Source organism: Manacus candei, unplaced genomic scaffold (genome assembly GCF_025592945.1).
Source record: "Manacus candei isolate 608988 ecotype Guabito, Panama unplaced genomic scaffold, ASM2559294v1 h1tg000033l, whole genome shotgun sequence".
Taxonomy (NCBI): Eukaryota; Metazoa; Chordata; class Aves; order Passeriformes; family Pipridae; genus Manacus; species Manacus candei.
In genome coordinates, this window is record NW_026138081.1 from 6,431,097 (window position 1) to 6,454,753 (window position 23,657).

The 23,657-nt window shown below is 39.4% G+C and overlaps 1 protein-coding gene across 6 annotated transcripts in view; it reads left to right on the top strand.

The window, feature by feature from the left end:
* Positions 1–23,657, top strand: part of RGS6 (regulator of G protein signaling 6) — a 266,662-nt gene that overhangs the window by 80,867 nt on the left and 162,138 nt on the right. The window lies entirely within an intron of this gene.

The following is a 23,657-nucleotide window of genomic DNA, read 5'->3' on the forward strand; positions in this document are numbered from 1 at the left end:
CATGTCATTGTCTGACAGCTGCATCCCTTCCATCTACCCTGCCCCAGCCACTTCTTGCTAGCTGGGATGCATAATAGGTGCCTCATACTTGCTCCAAGTAGCTCTATAGGAAGACTCTATTCTATGTTATCTTCTCTCCCAGAGCTGCATTTCTGAAGTTTGCCATCTGACACTGTTTAATTCTGGATAATTTACTAATCTGTGTTGCAGATTTATGATGAAATGCTGTTATTCCAGAGCAAGGGACACTTGACTAAATACCCCCTTTGATCAGTCTTCCTAAGCAAGCTCTCTGCTGAGTGACAGGAAAGACAGGGCAACTTCAATCTGCAGGCCAAGGCCTTCTACACTCAGATGTCACTAAGTAGCCAGTGGCTGGCTGGGTTAATCTGGCAGTATCACCAAAGGCACTACCACTGGTCCCTGTTTTTTGCAGGGGAGTAAGTCTACAAAATTCAAGAAGCAAAATTTTTACTGAGAAGCAATATCTAGGGGTGAGAGATGGGGATGAAGGGCAAGGAAGACAAATAGAAGGCTTGTGCATTCATGTCAATAATAAGTGATACCTAGAAATGCATGTTACTTGGAGTACCTGAAGGGAGAAGCTGTCACTGTGTGCTGGGTTGCTTTTTCCAGCAGAGAGGCTGTGGTGCAAATTCATAGCTCTTTGTATTGCATTTATCAGTCACCCCTCCTTTAACACATCAGAGACTTGCCTTTTGCTCCCTTACACCTACTTTGGGTGCCCTTGAAGTTTTCAGATAGCAGGGAGAGGTAATGGGGTAATGCTGAAAGCTATTACTTTTAGTTGGGGATTATTGTTTTTGTAGTACTTTCTGTGCCACTGGGATGAGCCTGAGAAATGTGAAGTTTATAAGTAGTGATGGAGGAGTACAATAGTTTGTGTTTCACTTGTGCGAATAGAGAAACATTGGAGTACAAATGCTTTGTGTAAATCCTGCATGCTGCACATACTGCACTCTGGATGCTTGTGGGGAAGTCAAACACCTTCCAAACCCCAATTCATAATGAGAACAGTACATATTATATGATGACTGTGAAGAAGAAGAATCAGAAAGGATTCCTGTCCCATAACTTGTTTCAACAGTGCTTGAAAGTATTAATCATGTAAAGAATCTTTTCTTCTGATGCTAAAGAGAAATTCATTTTGATAAAGCCCAGAGCTCTGTTCCTTGGGCAAGAATCTTTCTGCTTGCTAGTGGAGAGATTAGAGCTGGATTTTTCCATATTTTGTTCATGTGTGGCTTCTCTGCTGTTTAGTTTTTAAATACAAGTGATTTTAAGATTTTCATTTTTCCTCTCATACCCTGGAAAACCTTGCCGGACTTCTGAAAGCTGCTGTTTAGTATGTCATTGTCCTATACTGTTTTTACTGTATTTCTCCATCTTTTTTTCAAAGCATCCTTCACCGTTCTCTTGCATATTCTTCTTTACCTAGCAGTGACTGTTCTTTCCTTCTTCATGAGTTACATTTAATGCATAGTAGCAGTCAGAGCTCAGCATTTTTGCATTAATGGTGCCAAGTCCTGGTACTCATCATGCTTGTCAGTCACTCATTTCAGATTAACTTTCTTCATTTGAACTTGTCCTCCTAAAAGCATCCTGCCTTTGGCATGTGCAGCCCTTCTTTTGAGATGTACTTCCTCACTGTGACATTTCTCTTTTCATTAATCATCTCAGAATTTTTCCTGATGGGGTATTCTCTTCTCTCTCTCACTATCTCACTTGCATTGCTGTAATTAAATATTTTTCTGTTTGGAAAGAGTTAATAGCACTGGAGAAGAATATGGTCCATGGTATTCGAATATTAGAGTTTATTATATTCCAACATTTAACTCTTGCCAATGTCCGGAAACATTAGGAGGAGAGAATTGCAGTAAAGAGGCATAATTTAAGATCCTGGTAATAAAGTGAGTGAGGCAAGCAGGAGTCCTGATGCAAAATGCATCTGTTCAGAGTACACCCTCACTGTTCTCCTCCTCTGTGCCTAAGTTCCCCTCATCAATGTAATGAAATACATCTCTTACAAATGATGAGCATTATTGTTGGTTGGAAAAGCATTGCTTCCTTTGTTCTGTTATCTTTCTGATTTACAGCAAATATGTTTTATCCTTAAAGCTAAAAATCAGAAGATTTTAATATTCTGCAAATAAATTTAAGAGTCCAGTTTGTACTGCAGATAAACTCTAGATCTGGAAATACACTGTGGAGCACAGAAAGGCTTTTTTATATGAGGAAGGTATGTTAACTTATCCTCCACTTCTTTTTCATTCCTTTTCCTTCCATCCATTTCCTCATTATCTGCTTGTTTATAGCAAGCCCAAGGAGAAAATAATGATTCCCAGTGCTTCGGGGGCTTGATCTGAAATTCTAGCTGCATAGGTGCTTGTATTAATGAAAGCAGCTAAGTTTAAATTCTCTTCAGTCTGTCAGATGAAAAGCACATTTCAGTCAAGCTTAAGGATGCAGTTACATATAAATAAGTGCACTTTGCCTCCAAGTACATAGGGAATCAAATGACAAATTGGCAAACCTCATTGCAGATTCACTGGATTTAGGGAACCAGCACCAAAATAGTAAATGTTGTCTGTCCTGGATTGTTTTCTCTTTTGAATAAATTGACTGAGATGCTAGACATTTCTGTTTTTCTCAAACAGTAATTCAGAGCACAGAGTAATCAGAAAAGCTTGATAAGTTACTTTGGCCTATAGTTGCTGGCTAGCAGGGTGGTACTTAAGAACTCAAAGTTTCCTGTCTAGAACTGCCAATAGTGAAAAGACATGTTTTTGAAAATTGATACCATTAATGAGCTCAAGCATGTCAATGTTTTATTTGGTGACTTCCCATGCTCAGATTTTGGAGTCACTACTTGTAATACCTGGGTTTGTGCTGATGTCACTTGATCTTATGAAAAAAGCTGGATTTGTCTCTGTCTGAAAAGAGCTGTGTATTGAAAACTCTCCTTGTGAAGTTGGAAGGGACCTCCAGAAGTTATCTAGTCCAGCTTCTTGCTCAGAGTAGAACTGGTGTCTTAGATCAGATTTATTAGAAGAGACCAAGAAACAATATTGTATAAACACATTAAGGACTGGAAAACCTTAATATACTACCTGTGTTTCCTGACTATTGAGACCTTGTTTTCAGGTGCTTATAGTTTTTGTCACAATTTACAGAATTAAAGAATATCTTCTCTCCCTCATTTAAATATTTTCATGAACTTTCCTTTTAACAACTCTAGCAACCCTATGCTTTGGAGCGAGAATATGATTTTCAGCTAAGGTTTTGGTCTTTCTGTCGCCTAGGTGGAAATCCATACACTATGCTTTAAATTCTTTTCATTTAATAACTAAGTTTTCACAAGACTGATCATCACTGTCCCTTCTGCTGCCCTGGGCTCCAACACTGAATCTCTAGGTGAGTCTGAAATCAACACTGAGGATGAAGCCTCCTTCATTCCTAAATGACCTGGGTTCCCATGCAGTGCCTAGGAAAAGGCTAATTCAATTGCAAGTATGGTAAGATTTAAAACAAATTTGGGTACTGATTTTATGCCACATGACAGAAACCTTGGGCTTTTAAAAAAATTACTCTATTAAAAAACCCACAGAACTTCCCAGATTGTTATGCAGGTAACAAGGTAGTTCCAAAGAATATTATTAAGGTTATAAAGGCCAGTGCTCAGAAGGCTGAAATGCTAGAAGGAAGGGTATCTCCATGACCCTGCATTCTCCCCTGTTGTTTTTGAATTGTCTTTCTAACTGGATGATTCCACTCTGAGTTTTCCGCAATACTTGAGTCTCGTTTATACTACAGAAGAGAGGCTGTTGCATTTTGTTTGCTTCAGCAGCTGAGAAGTGCATAGCAACTGAAACAAGACTGCAGGAAGAAATGGTATGGTTAGAGGCAGCTGAGGTGCTCTGGAGAGGTGCATCCTGTTTCTGCCTGTTACATTATTTTCCTGAAGTGGCTTAAACCAAACTTCTCTCTTATTTGTAATTGTAAGGTCCTCTTTTACTGAATGAGACTTAGGTCCTGGTTTGCAGAAAGGTTAAGCCCCACAACCACAAATGAAGTCATACCTAGACAAGATCATGTCCTATGCTTTTCAGCTGGGGTTCTTGACAGTCGGTGGAAAGATTTTTGAGCTTGTTCTCTCTGTAAATCAGTTACAGAAATATCAAATATGGATGATACAGTGCAAAAAATAACTGATATTTGTGAAGCAGTTGGATTCAGTTGTGATGATAACACAGACTTGCTCAGCAGGAAATTAATTCTTCAGGCTTCTGAGCAGAATGTGAATAGTGCACAGTATGCAAGACCCGCAGCTAAATGTAGAAGTAGGATGAGAAAGCAGTCATGCTTAATAGTTGTCTAGTAGCTATAGAAAGTATAACTTCTATGCACTGATTGAGGGAAGGACCCTGTGGAAAAAAACCTTAATGAGCATTTGAAGTTTATATTCCAAAGTAAGCTTGATAGCTGGATTAAGGCTGCTGAAGCAACTGTAATTCAGACATCTATTTAAAGCTTTAAAGTGCAAGCTTTTAACTTGCAGGGTCATTCTTTTAATACTGGTTCCATGTGTAAGATGTATTTGTGAACTTTGTAAAGCAGTCCTAATAAAGACTGACTCTGTCCACTCTAGCTGTCTTCTTCCCATTCTAACTTTCTACTTAACATATATGCAGATTTTTAATGTCAGCCGTTGGTTTGGGTTGGTCTGTTGGGGTTTTTTTGCCTGTGCATTGTCCAACAGATTGACTATACTGTTTCTTCCACAGCACAAGAACCTTGTGCTATTTGAGACTGCTATTTACAGCAGTGCAGCTGACTGTGTCGTGTAGGTAAAATGCTGCTACATCAAAGAAGTGGTTCCATAGGCCATCAATATGCTTCATGCTGATGTAAATGACTTCAGAAGATACAAGGCCACAGGGAATCAAGCCCCATATTCTAGAACAAAACATGTAATTTTGCTGAAAGTGATTTACTGGCAGAGTTTGTTTATGCTTCCCCTGCCATAGTAAATAAACAGTGCTCTTCTAGATGCTCCATCAAACAGTCTTGGAGGTTTGTAAAATATTGGGCTTGCTATAACAGGCTCCTTTTTCATTTTAGAACAGTTAGCAAGCTAGCTTCTCTCACAGATCCATTTCACTGCCTGTCTGTATAAATTTGTTTAAGTACTTTGGGGATACAGGGGGGGCAAATTTGAGTTTATACATGGAATATCCTCAGAAGTTTGTTGTCTAGAGAGAGAGGAATAGCCCTTGTTGATAATCATTATACATGATTATCTTCTGCTTAGGGATGGAGAGAGGCTTGAAGAGTATGGGACTATCTCCGTGCCCTAACTTTTCTGAATAAATCACTGCTCTGTTTCTGTTTGCCACTTATAAAGTTGGAGTTATATTACTTAGCTCACCCTGATTAAAAAAGTTTTTGTTCGCATAAAATTTGGTGATGGAAAGCAGTTCATATTGTTAATCACTTTTAGTTCCTTGAGTCTATTAGACTAGCAACATTAAAAAAAACTACAGCGCTAAAAGAAGCTTGAAAAATAGAAACCAGTCAAAAGAGAGTATAAAATTAACCAGAGCCCACCCAAATTCTTTATTTTCTCTCTTTACTTATTTTATTTTTTTTCTTTTTTTTTTTTTTAAGACATTTAGATTATTAAGGAGCTTAACCTAAACATCTTAATCCTGTTCTCTGGCCTCTTTCACCATTTGTGGGAACTCGTTCAGCACAGGCAGTCGCCTGTATGACCTGACCAGTGTGGCATACCCAGAATCACCAGCTTGTGCTGGTATGGCACGCCAAGTTCCTTTCCTTCTCCTGGAGGAAATTTCAGTCTTAGGAGAGCATTCTCAGCCTGTAGCTACTTATGGCCCGGGGGCTGTGAAGGAAAGAGTTTAGAGGAAGACTTGGCGCCAGCCATAGTCTCTAGTCAGACTTGGTTGTTAATGCAGAGTTGCTCCCTGGGAACTGAGGACTGATATGAGGTAGGAATTTCTGAAAGAAAAATTTATCTGTTTAATTATTTCATTATTTGTGCTTGCGGAGACATAAAATATTTCAGTTTCTGGCATTTTTTTCTTCACAAGAAAGATGACCTCTATGCTGGTAGTCACTAGCCTTTGCTCTTGCACATATGCATCAGGTAGAGCAGGAGTGAGGTAAAGATACAAAGTGGAGTACAAAACCCAATATATAACTCAGATAATTAATTCCTGTAAAAGTTACAGGTTACTTCCTGGTGAAGTTGTGTTGGAATCTGAAATAGAAAAGTTCACTGATACTCAGTAATTGTTCAGGTGAGTAGTAAAGCTGTTGGGTCAAAGGAAGTACAAAGTAAGTACTGATGTACTAGCAGGGAAACTTTCTGAAGTTTCTGCAGAGGAGAAAAAACTGTGCTTGGTTTAAAATTAGGGCCAGTCTACTGACCTAACCAGACCCATGGCTGAAAAATCTGTCTTACAACATTAGCACGAATCTGTATCTTAAAATATAATCAGAAAATAAGAACATGCTAACTGAAAATGTGCCACTTGCAGTGTAAGGTCTATATTTTTTCCTGTAGAAATACACATGAATGTGGAACAAGCTGTGCGATTGGCCCATGGTTGGCTTGTGGAGCAGACTCAGTGTGATGGCACTGGCGAAAGCAAGGGGAATTTAGGGTGTGTTTCTTCTGTTCTCACCCAGATGGGACAAGAAGTGCTTTGCTGTATGAGATGGACATAGTTTCTTCAGGGCACTTCTGACTGTAGCATCATCACTGATGCAGAAGAAGCCTGTGGAGATCTGACTATACTGTGCAGTTGGATCCTCATCTGCCTGGTCTACCTGCACTTGGAAGCATGTTTCTGCAGGTTTGGTTCTGAGATTTCATTTATGCAACACATGACACTGGGAAGTGAATTGCACTAAAAGAATTACTATTAGTAAGCAGTGCTTGGGGGTTTTTTTGGTCTGCTCCTGAGAATTCACCCAGGTCTCCTGCAAAAGAGACACTCATTCACTCTTAGGAAGATTTCTTTTCCCTGAGACTTCAAGTTGTCAAACCCACTTCTCTGGAGGAGAACACTGCTGGGCTGCAAGTGCTGGATTACTCTGGGAAGACAATCACAATCAACAGCAAAAAGGAAGTTGATCTGAAACTTTTCTTTTACAGTCAGTCTCAATCTGAAGTGTTTGCCTAACAGCTAGAGGAGCTGGTTACAGCTAATAAGGAGTCCTGCCAAGAGCAGCAGGAGGAATTTGATAGAATTACGTTTCCTTACTTCATAACCATTCTACATCCAAACCTCTAGTGCTGTTTTACCCAAGAAAAATTATGCATACATAAGGAATGAAGTAGCTTTTCACTGTCCAAATGCAGAGGTATGGAAGCCACATCTCACAAGATGGAGAAGTGTGGGGCACTAGAGAATTAGGATGGTTAAAACACTGCAGCTCTTCAAGAGTTTTATTTCAAGCTGTTCTAATTGTGGCAGTTTTTCACAGAATGAAGGATGAGAAATACTTGGTGATGCTGGTTTTTTTTAATTCTCAGCTGGCATGACTCCCGAACAGTGCCTGTCATGTACAGGGTATTTTCCATTTCCCCCCTGAGAGAGTAACTTATTGACATTTTAGTCCAAACAAGAATACAGATTTATTTATCCAAAAGGGCCAAAATGGTTCAGCACTGTAGTGCTTCTCTCATCAAAGTTTTCAGCTGTTGAAGAGATAACTGTACTGTTTTATTACCCCTGTTATAATGTGTTACATCACACTGCAAGATCTGGCGACTGGATAGACTATGATTCTGGTTAAAAATCTGTTTCTGACACTACCTTCAGATGAGTTTCCTGGAGTATTGGTTTGTGTGTACAGACTGGCTGTTGAGAACAAAGTGATATGGACACTGGTGTCCATAAGCACTTCCTTGAGTGGAAGTGCTCAGGAGAAGAAGGTCCTTTGGAAAAGAGGCAATCACAGGGTTGCAGGGGCTGCAAGAGATGACAAGCTTTGGAAGTGCAGTGCACTTGGACCTCCCCGTTTGGCACATATCTCTGTCCACTGACAGAGCTTCAGCAACAGAAAGGAAGGAACTGCCTCTGTGAAATTCTCAGTCTTCCTCCACTCTCATAGAGAAAGAGAAGTGTGTTTGCAGTTATTGCCTTGCCTTCAGTAGATCCAGCTATTTACCTCCAGATACTCTTGCCACTGAAGTCTCTATAGGGGCTCCAGGTTTCTGGGAGTATTGCTTGTGGAAGAGGGTTTCTGTATAGCTACTATATGCTTTGTCCTGTAAACTCAACCAGCTGCTTTTTAGAGCTCTTGAAACTAGATCACACTTACTTTACAGTATTACAAGAGGCTTTAATTACCGAGACAGAAAGTTTGCTGGTCAGGGAACTGTCAATTTTCATTGCATATCTATTACAAAGCTTGCATAATTAAAAAAAAAACCTAACTGCCTTCCATCTTGCAAATGATGAAGTCGTATTATATTTTAAATACCTTTTGTGTTGTGTGACTCAGAAGAACATGAACAGTACTCTACCACTGTGCAGTTTTCTGTTCCAGCTTCATCTGACTCAATTGCATTTGGCATGATTTCACCAATTTTACTTTTTAGGTTTGATGAGCACCTAGCTAGCTACCTATCTCCATACATCATGTTAAAACCTTGGCCTAGATACAGAATGAAATATACTTGTCTGATCAACTATATTCAAATAAATCAAGATGTGTAGCGCAGGAATCTGTTTTAAAGCTTGTTTAGTATGATGTATACCACTTTCCAGATGCTATCTCTCTCTTCTAATAATGACTTAATTCTTTGCTGATTACCATTAAGAAAAGAATTCAGCAGAACTGAAGAGAAAGAAAGAAAAAGACAAACATTATAAAAGATGCTGAAACTAAAGAGACTTACTGTCAAAATAAGGCATTTGTGTAAGCTGCCTGGCTGCTCTCTAATCCTCAGGCTATAGAACAGGGGGAGACTCTTACACTGGCAAAAGTGCCCTGCAGAAATAAAAGGGTCTGTCATGATAAAGGAGAGCGGGTGGCTGTGATCATTCCTTCCCTGTGCCATCTACTTTTTTGCTTAGGGGTAGAATAAAATATAAGCTGCCTCTAGGACATACATCAACTATCTTAGATGCATTAGTCATATTCCAGCTTCTGGTCTTGCAAGTGTATTTCCTCCAATTATATCTGCAGCTGTGTACCTTCTTCATTCCTGGCCAGGCTCTCCAGGCTGCAGTGGCATCAGTCAATGGAGACATCTTCTCAGATGGGGCTGCCTGTTCTGTTTTTCTGCTCTCTAAGTTGTACCGTGGTGGGTTTTTCATAGCAGCAGCCTGGCTCTGTCTATTTGGACCACCCCTAAAAAAAAAACCAGAGAAAGTCAAGATGGTACACAGCTGGGGGAGGCCAGGGATAGAGAAAGCTGAGAGAGGGCTAGAGGCATGAGGGTGTCTGGGGCAAAAGCTCAGCTATCTGTATTAGTATTTTGGAGGTGAAAGGACTTTAACTGGTGGCGGTGTGGGGTTGAGAAGCCCAGGTATTCCTAGGGGGATCTGCAGCATGTGATGAAAATTTTGAGGGCCACAGAGGTGAGATGATGAGACTTTGGGGAGGAGTTACTGGTTCCTAAGTGAGCATTGTTAGGTAGGATGCTGTTTTGGGGCAGGGTCACGTGCACAAAGCTGCTGCCAGGTGGTGAGTAGCTAACTTCTTGCTATCAACTAGTGAACTGCTTGCTCTGGCTCTGCTTCAGAAATGGGTAATGAGACTTCTTCATCCATTCCAGAATGAAATGTCTTTCTTTATTCAGTGCTAGTAAGAATTTTATTGTTTCTGAGCAAAATGACAGACCAAGAAGATGTTACCAATGAAGCATAAACTGGGATCCTAACTGCAGGGCCTATTTTCCCTTCTGGGAAGTGATGGTAGGTGTGATGGAGTTTTCAGCAGCAATGACTTAACATCTCACCATTACTTGGAAAATTAGTCATCCTTGAGTGTGAGTTGGATTGAACTTGCTTACTCATCACAGAGTAACCAAATTCAGTGGTATGTTCTCACAGATGATGGCGTTGATAGCTGAGCCATTATCATTTCAGTTCTCCTGTGTATTGATGTTGTGCTGCTGTACAGCTGCTTTTATCATTATGTCAGATAAGCATGACTTAATTCAGTAAATCTGTATACCTCGTAATGTCCATGTGAATCTATCTAGAATGTAGAAGGGCATTTACAGGTTTCTCTCTAAAATTACAAGCCAAACTTTTCTGAAGTATTCGCTAACCTTCCTTGGATATTCGCTCAGAAAAACAGATTTCCAAGAAGACAGAATTAATTCTTACACACTAGGCTCCACACTTCAGCAAGTAAATTAGATGGAATGTGTGCAGAACAATTAATTCATTGTGAAAGTGATCATGCTATCAAAATCTAAAAAAAGTAGAGGGGAGAAAAAGCTCCAGGCTTTCAAAGCTGGAAATTTTCAGGCAAGGCACTATGTGGATGATCTGCATTTTGCAGGCTAATTATATTTTTATCTGTAGAATATATTGATACTAAATGATGTATACTGTGCTTGTTCTCTCTTCTGACTAATAAGACCCTATCCAGACGTTCAGACACATACGGAATGGAATAATTCTGAAAAAAAAGTTGTCTTCTTTCTCATAAGGTTCTTGTTGTGACCTGGCCCTTTACAACCTGTATATAAATTCAAAAGGAAGGTGTGGAAGATGTGTACATTCCCCTGATTCCACAGAGGTTAATTATTTTCCTTCTTCAAGGAGCTCTTATCATACAGAGCAATCCTACTGAACACCTAAGTATTTGAGTCTAGTCTAAACACAAGCAGAATGCAAAAATATTTTGGATTAAGAAAGATAACTGTAAGCTTGAACTCTTACCAGGCTACAGACAGGCTTGCTTGGTGAAGTAGATTGCTGATGTTATTGATCTAACAACACAGAGATAAATTAGGCATAATATTCCTGCAGCTGACATGAGCAGTGAGGACAGCACCTCTGAGGGATTTAGGGAGCCTAGAGTCACATACTCTGTGAGATGATGGAAATGTTTGCCTTGTGCCATTTTCAAGCTCAAATAAGTAGATTTAAAAGCTGGGCCATTAATGTTGTCTGCTACAGCTTGTACGTGTCACAGACCATAAAGCTTCCTGTAGAGGGACCAAGTAGAGGATTTGGGGTTTCATTTGGTTTCAGACTGATTAGTTGGTCCACCTCTGCACATTTGTAAACTCTTTCAAGGCCACCCACAGTCGAGTTTTTCTGGTTTTAGAGATAGAATAAGATGTTCTTAAATACTCAGAACTGGTAATTTCAGAATTGCTGTTTTTAGAGAATACATGGGGGTTTTGGTGGGTTTTTACCAGGAAAACATTTTTGTACTTTGGAGCCAAATGAAATTCAGTGATTAAATACATTCAAACACAGATCCCAGTCTCTGGGTGGTATAATCTCCTGCAACCCTCTGTGGAGTTGAGAATGTAATTCTGATCCTTAAAACTGCTTTTTATGTAAGGAAGGCTGACATTGCTATAGCTCAACAAAGATCTTTCATTAAAACTTGATACCCCCTTCCCACACTCCCCACCCTTGGCTTCACTGTTGATATCATTACAAAGCTGGTATCTGAATCACCTTCTGTTCTGTATGAGCTTCTGCAGATTTTTGACTAATGGCCAAAATGATATGCTCTGTGGTTCCAGTAATTTTTTCCATTTGTAATTTTATTTTTGTTTGAACCTGAATGCAAAATGACCCATGGACCATATAAGTCCTGTGCTTGTGTGGATTGGAATCTGTGAGCTATTCATGCTGTGGGCAGTGTGAGGGAGAACCTTTTGAACTTGATTTTGCAGGAGAGTAATTTTTAAGTCCTGTTTAACCAATGTTAGCAATATTGAGTACTTTAATGGAGTCAGCCTGCCAGTTGCTGACAGTGTTTTCAGCATCCTGCCATCTCGCTTAGCCAGAATCATTTAAAATTGACATGGTGCTGAAAATGAGGAGGCTAAGGAGTCTGGATTTGATGACATATCTGTATGTGGGCATGTTTTAAATGCATCAGGATAATCTTGCTTGGAGGTTCTGTACATCAGTGATGCATGTTTAGTGCATTAGAAAATGGGATATTTCTATTGGGACAGTTGTTTCTAGAGACATCAGAACATCTACGAGTACTTTTCTAAGCTATTACAAAGCATATAAGCTACCCTCTGCTGGATGTGGCATACCATATTGCTTAGCTCTGGTGATAAGCACCTCTAGGTTTTACATAAAAAAATCACAAATGCTGTAGTCTTTCTGCAAAGAATATGTATCTTGAGATTTGGGTGACAGATATGACTTTGCCTGTCAACAAGAATGCATAGGATTCCTAGAAAGGGCAATTCAGAGAAAGAGATTAACTTTTGTTCTGAATTTCCCCTTGGAGCAGCCTTTCTCTCTCTAGTGTCAGGAGAAGGAGCTGGCAAATTAACCAAAGTCATTGCAAATTCATCCCTCTGTCTTTTGAGCATGAGAAATGGCACAGGTATTCCTTCAGCACGACAGTAAGGATGCTCATTTTGGTATCTTGACCATGTTTCACTTGTGATAATAGTATCATTGATTTACCTCCTGTTTTAATTGGGTGAATTAACTTCTTTTCCAGGAGGGGTACTGAACTGAGTAACTGCCTAGCACAGAAAGATTTACAGGATCTGTCATAATAAATGGGAACTGCAGCTTATTTTACTGCTGTGTACTGACAGCTATACACATCTATTGGGGAAGGACTGGTCTTGTATTTGCCTGGTAATAGCAGACATATTTTGGAGAGGAGGCTTGGAGAAGTGGGAGAAGAAAAAGGGGGGAGGTGGGTTGTAGCTCAGTAATTAAGAAAAGATGTACGTGACTCAACCCTCTTCTAACAGAGCTGGAGAGGCAGAAGGAAACCAGCCCTTTAATTCTTCTCATTGCTTCTGTGGCCGCCCTCGTTCTCAGAGATTTAAATTAAAGGATCATATGTGCAATCTGGCAATTTTTCCAGATACACTTTTGAAGCACTGTTTGACTGTTAAAAAACTGGTTGCACTAAGCAAAGTGCAAACTCATTGTCCTTGCAATAGAGAATTGACACTTCCAGCTGCAGTTCCTTATCCCCAGTCATGGATTTTAGCTATTTTCCACTGGAGGACCCATGTGATTCTGAATTGCATCCGAAGTATCCTTCCCAGCTTTCTGCTGTTCACCTTGGTGCTTGTGTGCTGTCCTGTGTGGGGAGCTGGGAGTAAATAAATACTTTAAAATCTCCTGAGCAGTATAAATGCTAGACAGTTTGTTATTCGTTTTTGCTGACTTTCCAAAGCACCCAGTGTTCAGATGTATCAACATGCCTGGCTTCTCTTTCCTCATCTCTCAAGATAGGGCAGGCTGGCTAGGCCAAAGACCTTTTATTGCAAAAGGCAGAATCTCCTGCCTGAAACATAAAGCCAAGGTCTTGGATACCAGCTCTCTTGGATACCATTAAAGAAGCTTTACAAGTAAGGAAGTTTTAAATCTACAGGTGGGATGGACTTCAGTTGCATATTAATTTCATAACATTTTGTGGCACTCTAAGTGAGTTAGGATGTTCTGCAAATCTGGTGTTAAGCAGCTGCATAACAGCCCTCAATGTAGTACTGCCCTGGAAATAATTTATTTTAATTGATAAGTTATGTGGTACCTACACAGTCCCCCCCACCTCCTCAATCTATCTCAAATATGCATTGGTATAATGTTTTTAGAACATCTCATTTTGTGGATATAACTTACCTAGATGTAAGAAATATGGTTTTTCTTTGGGGATTTCTGGTGATTTGCTCATAGAGATGGAGCACTCGATGCAGCACAGTGCTTTTTGTTTGCTGGCCTCTGCAGCTCTGTCACTGTGCTTGCAGGGCATACTAGTAATATGCAGTTCTTGTAGCATCACTCCAGGCAGTGCTAGACATAGAATGGCACTCGAATACAAACTTGAATTGTTTCTTTGATCTCCATAGATGTCCCACAGGCTGCTGTTGCAGGTTTTTTCAAGGTCATCAAGTGTTGGTCATAAAAAAAACGCTGGCTTTTGTGCCTGTAGTTGTCTGGCTAGAAAACATACTAGTCATTGAGATAATGGAAAAAAATCACTTTGTTTAGATCAGACACCCTTTAAGCATGGGGAAAAGTTTGAGGACAAATTATATCTTCTGGGTATTAGAATCGGCAGTAGCAACCAACCTACTGTCCAAATAGTTCTGGAGTCTTAATCACTTTGCTGAAATGAACTGATTTCACTAAATCATGATGCAAATGCCCCTTCAGCTTTAAAGCTTAGGTGGCCTTAACAGAATAAACATGTTTGGCAACACAGTCCAACTGTCCTACTCAGATTAATAGCCATACAGCTTCAGTTGAATTTTACCACTGAAAGACAGGATGAAATCCAGAGTATTCATTTGTTCACAGATGTTACTGTGAGATAACTCTTATTCCCAGCTGTTATCAATTCTAGTGAAATAGCCTTTTCATTCAACCTAGCCAACAGCCTTTAAGCCAGAGATGAGATTTCAGCTGTTTTATTAATTCATAAAGCACAGGGATTGTGTCTAACTGCTAGTTTGAAGAAAGATAAAGTAGGTCTGTTAAACCAACAAGTGATGATGCCACTGAAGTACCTCACATCCAAGTGAAATGTCATTTGCCAGTTATACTGGCAATCCTGGGATTTCTAAACAGGAAGTCTATTATAGAGAACGTGTAGATATTCATAAAGTGCTTTGTGATTCCTGGAGGAAGGATGCATTACAAATACATGTATAATTACTAGCAAAGTTTGCGCTCTGGAGACATTGTTTGTCAGAATTGGATTGCTGCAAGGCTCAGTTCACTGTTCTGCCCAGAGTCACGATGAATCTGGCCACTATCATGTTGCACTTAGCCCAAGTGAATTGGTGCTGCTTGGGGTCCTGCTGGCCAACTCCATTTAATCACCAAGTGTACAATCAATGCTGAACTTGCCAAGAGCATGCTTGTGCAGTGGAAGTGCCCTGCATAAGGTGTGTTGGTTTCCCAAAGTTATTTGAATGCCTAAATATTTCCACCTCTTTGTATAGAGAAGCCTAGAATAACAAAGCTTAAAGGAGAAATCTGTGGTTTTCTTCAGGCTCTGGTAGGAGTGGGTGCAAGCTTTAGATCCACAATTTCTAGGGAATGCAGTATTCTTCCCTTTTTTTCTTGTCTCCTTTCCTTCGTACAAGATTTTCAAGATTGAACGTGGAGCCATTGTCAGGTAGGTTCTAATACTGCACTGCAGGTAGAAGGCTGGCAAAAATTGTGGTGTTTCTTCTAAATATATTTTTAAAAAAGAATTACTTAAAACACTATCTTTGGCTGCAGTAAAAGAAATTGCACTCCTCAGATGTGTTCCTAACAAACAGGCTGCAGTGTTTTTTCAGTGAGATTATTGAAATAAACTTTCACAAACAGCACATGAACAGAACCCCAACTTAAACTGTATTGTTCTGATATCTGGGAAGAAGCATAAGCAAGATATCAGAAAGACCAGCCAAAATATTTTAAAATACGCATTCTAAAGGAATTCCTGGGTAACCAAATAGGATCTTTTTCATCAGTAAGTACATGAAATTGACTAATTTAATCTGTCTTTAATGGATTTCAGTGTGATTTCTTCTTAGATGCTTAGGTAATTTTAAACTTGTGGGAGAAGACATTCCTTTATTTTCTTCTTATCATCATCAGAAATCATTTTTCTGGCTGCAGAAATTCTCTCTCAGTGCATCCTGAGCAGCTTTTTGGCACTCGAGAATACCCAGTCAGCCATTTTTCGTAATGCGTTGTCTCTTTATTTGTGTTCAGCCAGCCTGCAATTTGCTGCCTTGAGAGCAGCAAATACTTATCATGTTAATTCATTTCTCTTGTCTGTGCAGCTCGAGTGACATCAATTCATTCCTTTTGCCGTTTCACATCTGATTAAGGACTACTTCCAACGTAGACATGGAGTTGAGGAGCTAGGATTTCCTTCCTTTTGAAGAACTATGTAATGGGTCAGGATAGTACTTAAACAAGGGAAAGCATAGTTTCTGAGTCTCAGAAAGTGACAATATTTTTTCTGTAAACAGCAATGTTAAAGTTGCTTTATTTGTAAAAAGGACCTGGAATGTATTTTTCAAGTTAATTTCTAAAGCAAATACAAGCGTGCCAAACATAGGGCTGTAATTGCCAAATCCTTAGGGGAAGAGATCTTGTGATGTCAGAGAAACCTAGAATCAAAGCAAAATACACGTAATACTGTTTGCACGTACCTTCTATGAGGATTTCTAGAGAAGGCTTAATATTTGCATTTTGTGGCATATTCGAGGCTGAGATTTCCGAAGCAACTGTGCTAACTTATGTGCCTACACAAAAAGTATCCACTGCAGTATAGATGTTCACATATCCTGTAAGCAGTGGTCTAGGTCAGGTGATAATAAAACTTAGTGTACTGTACCATACATGTGCAAGAATCCTGGACCGGGACTCTTCAATTATTTTGCTGCTCTTCTATGTACTGTTCTCTTCTCTCAGATCTTGGGCTATGATTAGCTTTAAATTGATGCTGTGTTTTTTTCCCTGATGAAGATTTTTCCATCTTAAAACCTATATTACTTTCAGATCCTTTATCTAATTGTAAGTTTTAATTATGAATTTTGTGTGCCCAAATGGTAAAAGTAACAGCCTTATAACTTTGGCTGGCCTTCTTCTAAATTAAGTCTTGCATCTATAGCAGAAAAGAAACTCTTGAGTTTTATTTTCCTACATCTAGTTCTTGCACTTGAGACTGGGGATAGTCGTATTCTACTAAGCAATTGATACATTCCGTGATTTACAGAAAGAAGATGAAATGTAAGAAAATAAGAAAGACTAAATTAGAAAATACATCTCTTAATACAGTGTCTTAGCCATTGTTGTGGTACCATATTTGCAAGGGAAATCAAATTAACCTTTTACCTTCTTAAAATGAATGCATCTTTTAAAAGCACAGAAAAGAAAAACAAGTTTAGCCTGCTCTGAAGACTCCTAAAAGGAGCTGGAAGGCTTCTGCAGTCCTACATCAGATCTCAGCCAGGGCCTCACACACAGGCACAAGGTGCTCACCCTTGATGAGGTCACTGAGCAGGGCCAGCCACGATGGAGCAGCTGTCTAGAAAAGATCTAACTGCTGACCGTGATGTGCACTTTAGCACCTGGGGCAGGAATGCTGCCTAAGAGAAAAAGATCTCTTTTCTCTTAGTGTGTTTATTTCTTTTTGCCTTACTGAAGCACTGGATTATTATAATGTCATGTTTACAGAATAATGATATTAAAGTGAGAGCTGTTCAGTTAAAATTCAGTTAAAATTCTATCTGATAGCATATTGAATCTTCAAAGATATAGCTAGTAAGCACAAAGAATAAAAATATATGTACATTTGTGTCTGTTTTTTATTCTAAAACATGAGAGTAATATATCAGCAGCAGGCAATATATCAGCAGCAGTTATCAGCTGCCACCATTTGAAAAATTACTAATGGCTCTATTTCAAGCAATTTTTTTCGAAGTAGATGACACAAATAACTGACTTTCGCTGTTTATTTGGAGACTATTTCTTTCATCTTAAGTAATTCCAAGAACACCCAATATTGAATGGTTAAGAGAGTAAGACAGCTTTATTTTGTGTGAAAGCTTTCATTCAGACTGTATCCCCAGATGCCTCATGGTTTTGTCATATGGTCTGTTTAAAAAAACCCACCAAAATCAACAAAAAGAGGTGAACCCAATCCGAAAGACTTGGGTTTTGCTTTATGTGTCTGTAATTTTCAAGAGGGTGGTTCATGACAGCAGTTTAGGAGTACATTTGGTTAGGAGGGACAAACCAGAGCTACATGCAGTGGCATCACTTTCTCAGTGATAAAGAAAGGAATTTAGTTTCAAGCAAGGGGAGATGATATGCTTCCAGATTTTTAAAAGCGAGTGATTTGCTGAAACATAAGTAGAGAACTGTTCCAGATGGCAGGATTTGCAGAGAGAAATGCTACTGTATTTAACAACAACAAGATTAACTGTATGGGCCAACAAGAACCAAATGTTAAATCAAAATGGAGAGCAGAGAGTCTGGAGATGCCAAACGTACAAATGGCCATGAGCTACAGCTTGAAATCACTGTGTGACTCTTGTTTGAGAGTTGTACAACATGGTCATGCTTTTGTGCAAAAGGAAGAATGAAAGAAATTGCTGTTTATGCATGCAACAAGCTGAAATCTGAAAGGGGAGATGTAATCAAGAGAGAAAAGAAGGGTGATGGTAAAGGTGGAGTCCAAGACATTAGGGGGTGCTGATACATATAGAGTTAAAATATGAAAGTGAAGGAAAAATAGTGACCTTTTGTGTTGCCAAGACCTCTAGGAGTTTTTCAGTTTACCTTTCAATTAATCTATATCTCTTTGTCTTCAAAAGTCATAAGAGAGGCTAAAAGTGATCACACACATATTTTGAAAGTTTATGATATCTTCCGGTGGAGCTACCCTGCTGACCAGTGAGGCCACTAAATGGAGCAGTTGTCCCAGCCCTTCCCCTCCTTGTTGACATGGCTGTTTGCTCATCTTAATAGGAAGATCTGGGGTTTTGAAAGAAACAGGTATGTGTGAAGTAACCAAATGCCATACCAATCTAATGGAAGTTGTCATCTAACATCAAAATATTTGCGTAGCAGTGTAAGGGCCAAGGCAAAGCCTGCATTTCCTGCAGTTGTCTCAGGCTGGATCAGGGAAACGAAGATGAGTGAATTCCCCCGTTCATCCTCCTATGTTTGTGTATGCACTTCAGCAGAAGCACGGAAACAAAGTTATATATGAGAAAGGACTGAAAAGGAAAGTTACCGTGTTAATACCATCATATATAAAATGTGCAGACAAAAATGTTGTGACATGGCAGTATTTGCACTATGTCTGATTTTTCTTTCTGTTCATTTATTTTGGTGTCTGGATCCATCTGAATTGCTTCTGCCCTCAGAACTGTCTCATATGTCTAAACTGTGCATTCATGTCTAGCCTAGATCAAAGCATGGAGTCATTATTATCTGTGAACTTTCTGATATTTGGCTTATTAGTGGGCCAGTGATCTGGCCTATAACTGGCAGTGCTGGTCTATAAATTACCATTACACTACCAAGAGGAATAATTGCAGGCAGCAAGACTGGTAATAAACTGCATTTTTATGTTATTCAATAAAACAGTGTTTTATCACTCATTTCTTGAGGAAAAATTATGAAGTACAGTTCCTGCCAAAGGCACAATATGCAGTTCACCATTGACATGTAAGCAGTACATCAGTTTATAATACTCTAGGGAAAACGGTGGCTTAAAGGATATGAATAATCTAATGAAAGATTTTAAAAATAAAATCAGATCATTACAACAATAAACAGTCTGAAGTGTATGGCCTTTGCACTGATGTGGAGAGCACGCTTCTTCCTTCTTCAGCCCCACTCTGCTAGATGTAAGCTCTGTGTGTTTCAGTTCTTTGCCTTTGCAAAGTTTGTAATGATTTCTGAAAGACACAACAAAGAAAACGAAAAGCCTGAGGATTTCATAGAGATGGCAGGAATTTTCACTGCCAGCACTGTGAAGAATCCTGATTGATTTCACACCCCCTGTCCTCCCAGGAGCGCTCACCATGTTACAGAGTAATGACTGACAAGAACCAATTATAAGCATTTAAAAAAGGCTTTTATACATGCTTTTATGATACACAAAACAAAATAACTCATCATATTCATGCATTTTGCAAAAATATGGTAAAATCTGAAAAGAAAATATTTTAACTTGTTACCAAGTTAATGACCTGTCTACAAAAATTGGGCTGGGAAGCTGTTGTTTGTGGCCAACTTTTGTGCCTCTGAAACTGTAGGCTTTATTATGAGTTTGCTAAACACGTAACTGCAGTGTCAATAGTGAGAAACAAGATAACGAGTGCATTTTACCTAAGAGGTTAATAATGAATTATTACTCTGTGCCTTGTTTGTTTGTTTGTTTGTTTAGCTGTGCTGTTAGAAGTCAGTTCCTTCCCTCCCAGCCCCTTCTTTAGCCATTACTGGGACAAATACCTGGTGCTACCGGTGTAGCAAGCAACTCCAACAACACAGTTATGCCTTCTGTTTTCTAATGGAAAGGCCTGGTGTTACCCCCCCATGACCTGCTGAAGTCATAAATGTAGTAGATGCCAACACGTGCTCTCTTGGGGGAAGAAAATGTTGTTGGCTTGAACTAGAACTTTAGATGTGCTGTCAGAGGAAGTAATCTGTGGGCTCATTTGTTTCCGTGTGTCCATCCATGGAAATAAACCCTTGCTCCTGACATTACCCAGAAAGAAAGGAAACAGATGCCATTCAGGACACATTTTACTCCTGAACAAAATGTGCCGGAAGACCAGAAACCAGATTAACTAATGCCCTGTGTCTTGTCTTTGAGTGATAGTGATGCCTAACATGGAGATACTATTTCAGCAGACCACAACTGGTGCCAGTCTGATGTTTGAGAGCATATGCTGGTGCTCAGTTTTGGGGGATTATAATATTCACTGCTGTAAAAGGCCTTTCTCTGAACTGTTGGATCATTTAAATGCTGATATATTCAGTAATACACCCAAGCTTGGTTGGGTGTTAAGTTCCAAGTGGGTTCTAGACATTTTTCTATGAAATTATGTTATAAGAGCAATACCTGGTAAAGTCATTCTGGATTACTTTTGCCTGAACTGTGGAGTATGAAATCAGCAACTGTAACTGATCAAGTGTTTGGGGTAAAGTTTTACTTTATGGGATGTCTGAAATGTGGAACAGGATGGGAATGTTAAGCCCACTGTAATGGGAAATGGTTGAAGTCCTTGTCCCCAGCCCAAGTGTTAATTCCTGTTGCATGATGGACTCACTCATCTTGGCACAGCATCTGTGCTCTAGTATTTGGTGGAGAAAAAAAAAACCAACAACTCATCAAGGAACTACAGTGATTAAAACACGGCAATTTAAAACTACCATGTAGAGTTAAGCATGTGTTTGGTGACTGAACATACAGGTACTCCTGATCCACCATCTCTAAGTAACCTGATCTCACCTCACAGCCAAGTCTGCCTTGAGGATAAGATCATGCTCGAGACTTCCTAAGGTCCTTTCCAAACTGAACTTTCCTGTAATCCTATGAAGTTCTTCAAAGTAAATTGAAAGATTGTCTGCTTAGGTAAAGACGTTTCAGTTCATTTTTCATTAACTGAAAAATTTCTTTATAACTGATATTACAGCTCAAAACTTCGATTTCAGTAAAACTGTGTATCAGTTGCATTCTACATCAGCTTTGTAAAGCAGGACCTGAGGACTGACTTTTAACACTGGTAGTAGTTTACACATCACAACTTCTCTGATTTGTACTGTTTGGTTGGCAGGTCATGGTGATTTGGGCTGTAATGACTTCAAAAAGTCAGGTAAGGGAAGTTGCTATGAAACGGATTTTAGCAGTAGCTGGAGTTAACCTTTTAGTAAGAATTTTTAGAAGAGCATTTGGAGTGGAGGTGGGCTTCTGACCTTTCAGTTTAAAGCAGAGAAAGGGGAAAAAACCCATAGAATTATAAAATATCCTGAGTTGGAAGGAGCATCGAATCTCAATCCTGGTTCTGCACATGACAACCCCAAGGATCACACCATATACCTGAGAGCATTGTCCAAATGCTTCTTGAACTCTGGCAGGCTGGTGCTGTGACCACTTCCTTGGGGAGCCCGTTCCACTGCTCAACCACCCTCTGGGTGAAGGACCTTTTCCTAATATACAGCATAAACTTCCCCTGACACAGCTTGGTGATTTCCCAGCCCTCCAATTTGTCGAGATCTCTCTGCAGGGTTTCTCTGCCTTTGAGGGAGTCAACTTGATGTAACTCCATTTACTGTAACTCTTTGTGCCTGGCCCATGAGCCATGTCCTTGTCACCTGAAAACCCCATTTATCAAGCAGCTGGTTGGAACGTATTTTGGAGCTAACAGACTCTGCTATTAGGAATATTTCCTAAATTTTTCTCATACTTCCCTTGCTTCAATTCTATTTTGGTATTTTCAGTTCCACATTTATGAACCATTTTCATCCTAAGAGTTGGTCCATTATGTGACCCTTATTACTGGGGACATGTTAGGTCAAACTCCTCATGTTAATATTTAATCTGTCCTTACCAGGTGGTCCCTCTCATACCTTTAAATCATTTGTCTTCCTCCAGAAATCTCCTCAAAGCTGAAAGCTTGTACTCAAAGCAGTTCCCTTAATATAAGCAAATGATAATTGCAGACATGGCAGCTTAGAAATCCACAACATCTACAGGTTGTTGCTGATTGAAACAGGTGGACACTTCTTACACAAAATCGAAGTTGCATAGCTGTGTAAACTGCTTGTGTTTCATATTTGGTGAATAAAATTAGTGAAATGGTAACTTCAGTGAGATGATCATGATGAAAGTAGTGCGTGATTGTGTTCTTTACCATTAGCAGTTTTGTTCGGGAGCAAACTGGCCTTTTGAAAAACAATTAGTAAACCTAAATGTCCTTTGACAGATAGGAGAAGAGCCACTGTGGCATGCTTTGAGATAGCAGCAAAATTTCACTGCAAGTCTGCTAACAGTTTGTATCATAGTGAAGATACATAAGAAGATATTTTTTCATAACACGGATCTGAAAATGAGGTCAGCATTACATACCGTGTCCTGCACATGCTGCTGGATGCTTTGCATGAATAAGATGTTAATGAAGTTGTTGCCATCCATTTTGCCTGACAATGAAGTGAAGCCTTACTGCTTTCTGTAGTGTCTCACAAAGTATTTATCTTCCTTTCTGCAGGCAGATCAGCACATATTTCTGTTTCCCAGTGAGGATCCTTTTGAGAAGCCATATGAATCCTTAAGGGACTCTCATTTCAGACACATTTCATTTAAGCTTGTATCAGCAAAATGTTTCTCAGAAGTGCTAAAAAGTTTGCAGTCTGAGGAAGAGAGTCCTGGGACCATTGCAGGTCTCTGCTTTCAGCTCTCTCTTCTAACAGGATAAGGTACAGGACATGACATAAGTGAAATTGCACAAATAACTGAAAAAACCCACTTGCCTCTCAACAGAATTGGATGATTAACAACCAGAGATCTTTCTATCATAAATATTTTAGAACAATATTCCAACCTCACTGAGATAAAATTATTTGTGTGTCTGTATTTATATATTTATACCCATATATGAATACACATGTAAGTGCATACATAAATGCATACATATGCTCATTTATAGATTCATAAAGTAAGAGAGGAAGTTTACACTGCCAGAATTTTTTTTATGGTAGTCTCATAGGTAGGCTGTACAGTAGGAGAAGCAGGTCTCCTTTTCATTTCCTACAGCAGGCTATTAAATAAGCATGCAGTGAACTCTCCATCCCTGTTTGTTTTGAGCTGCTTCTGTGTAGAACTCCATTATGGGGCATTTCAGCTCCTTCCTTTAAAGACTGTGGTGATGAACCAAGTCAGAAAACTTCTGTGGA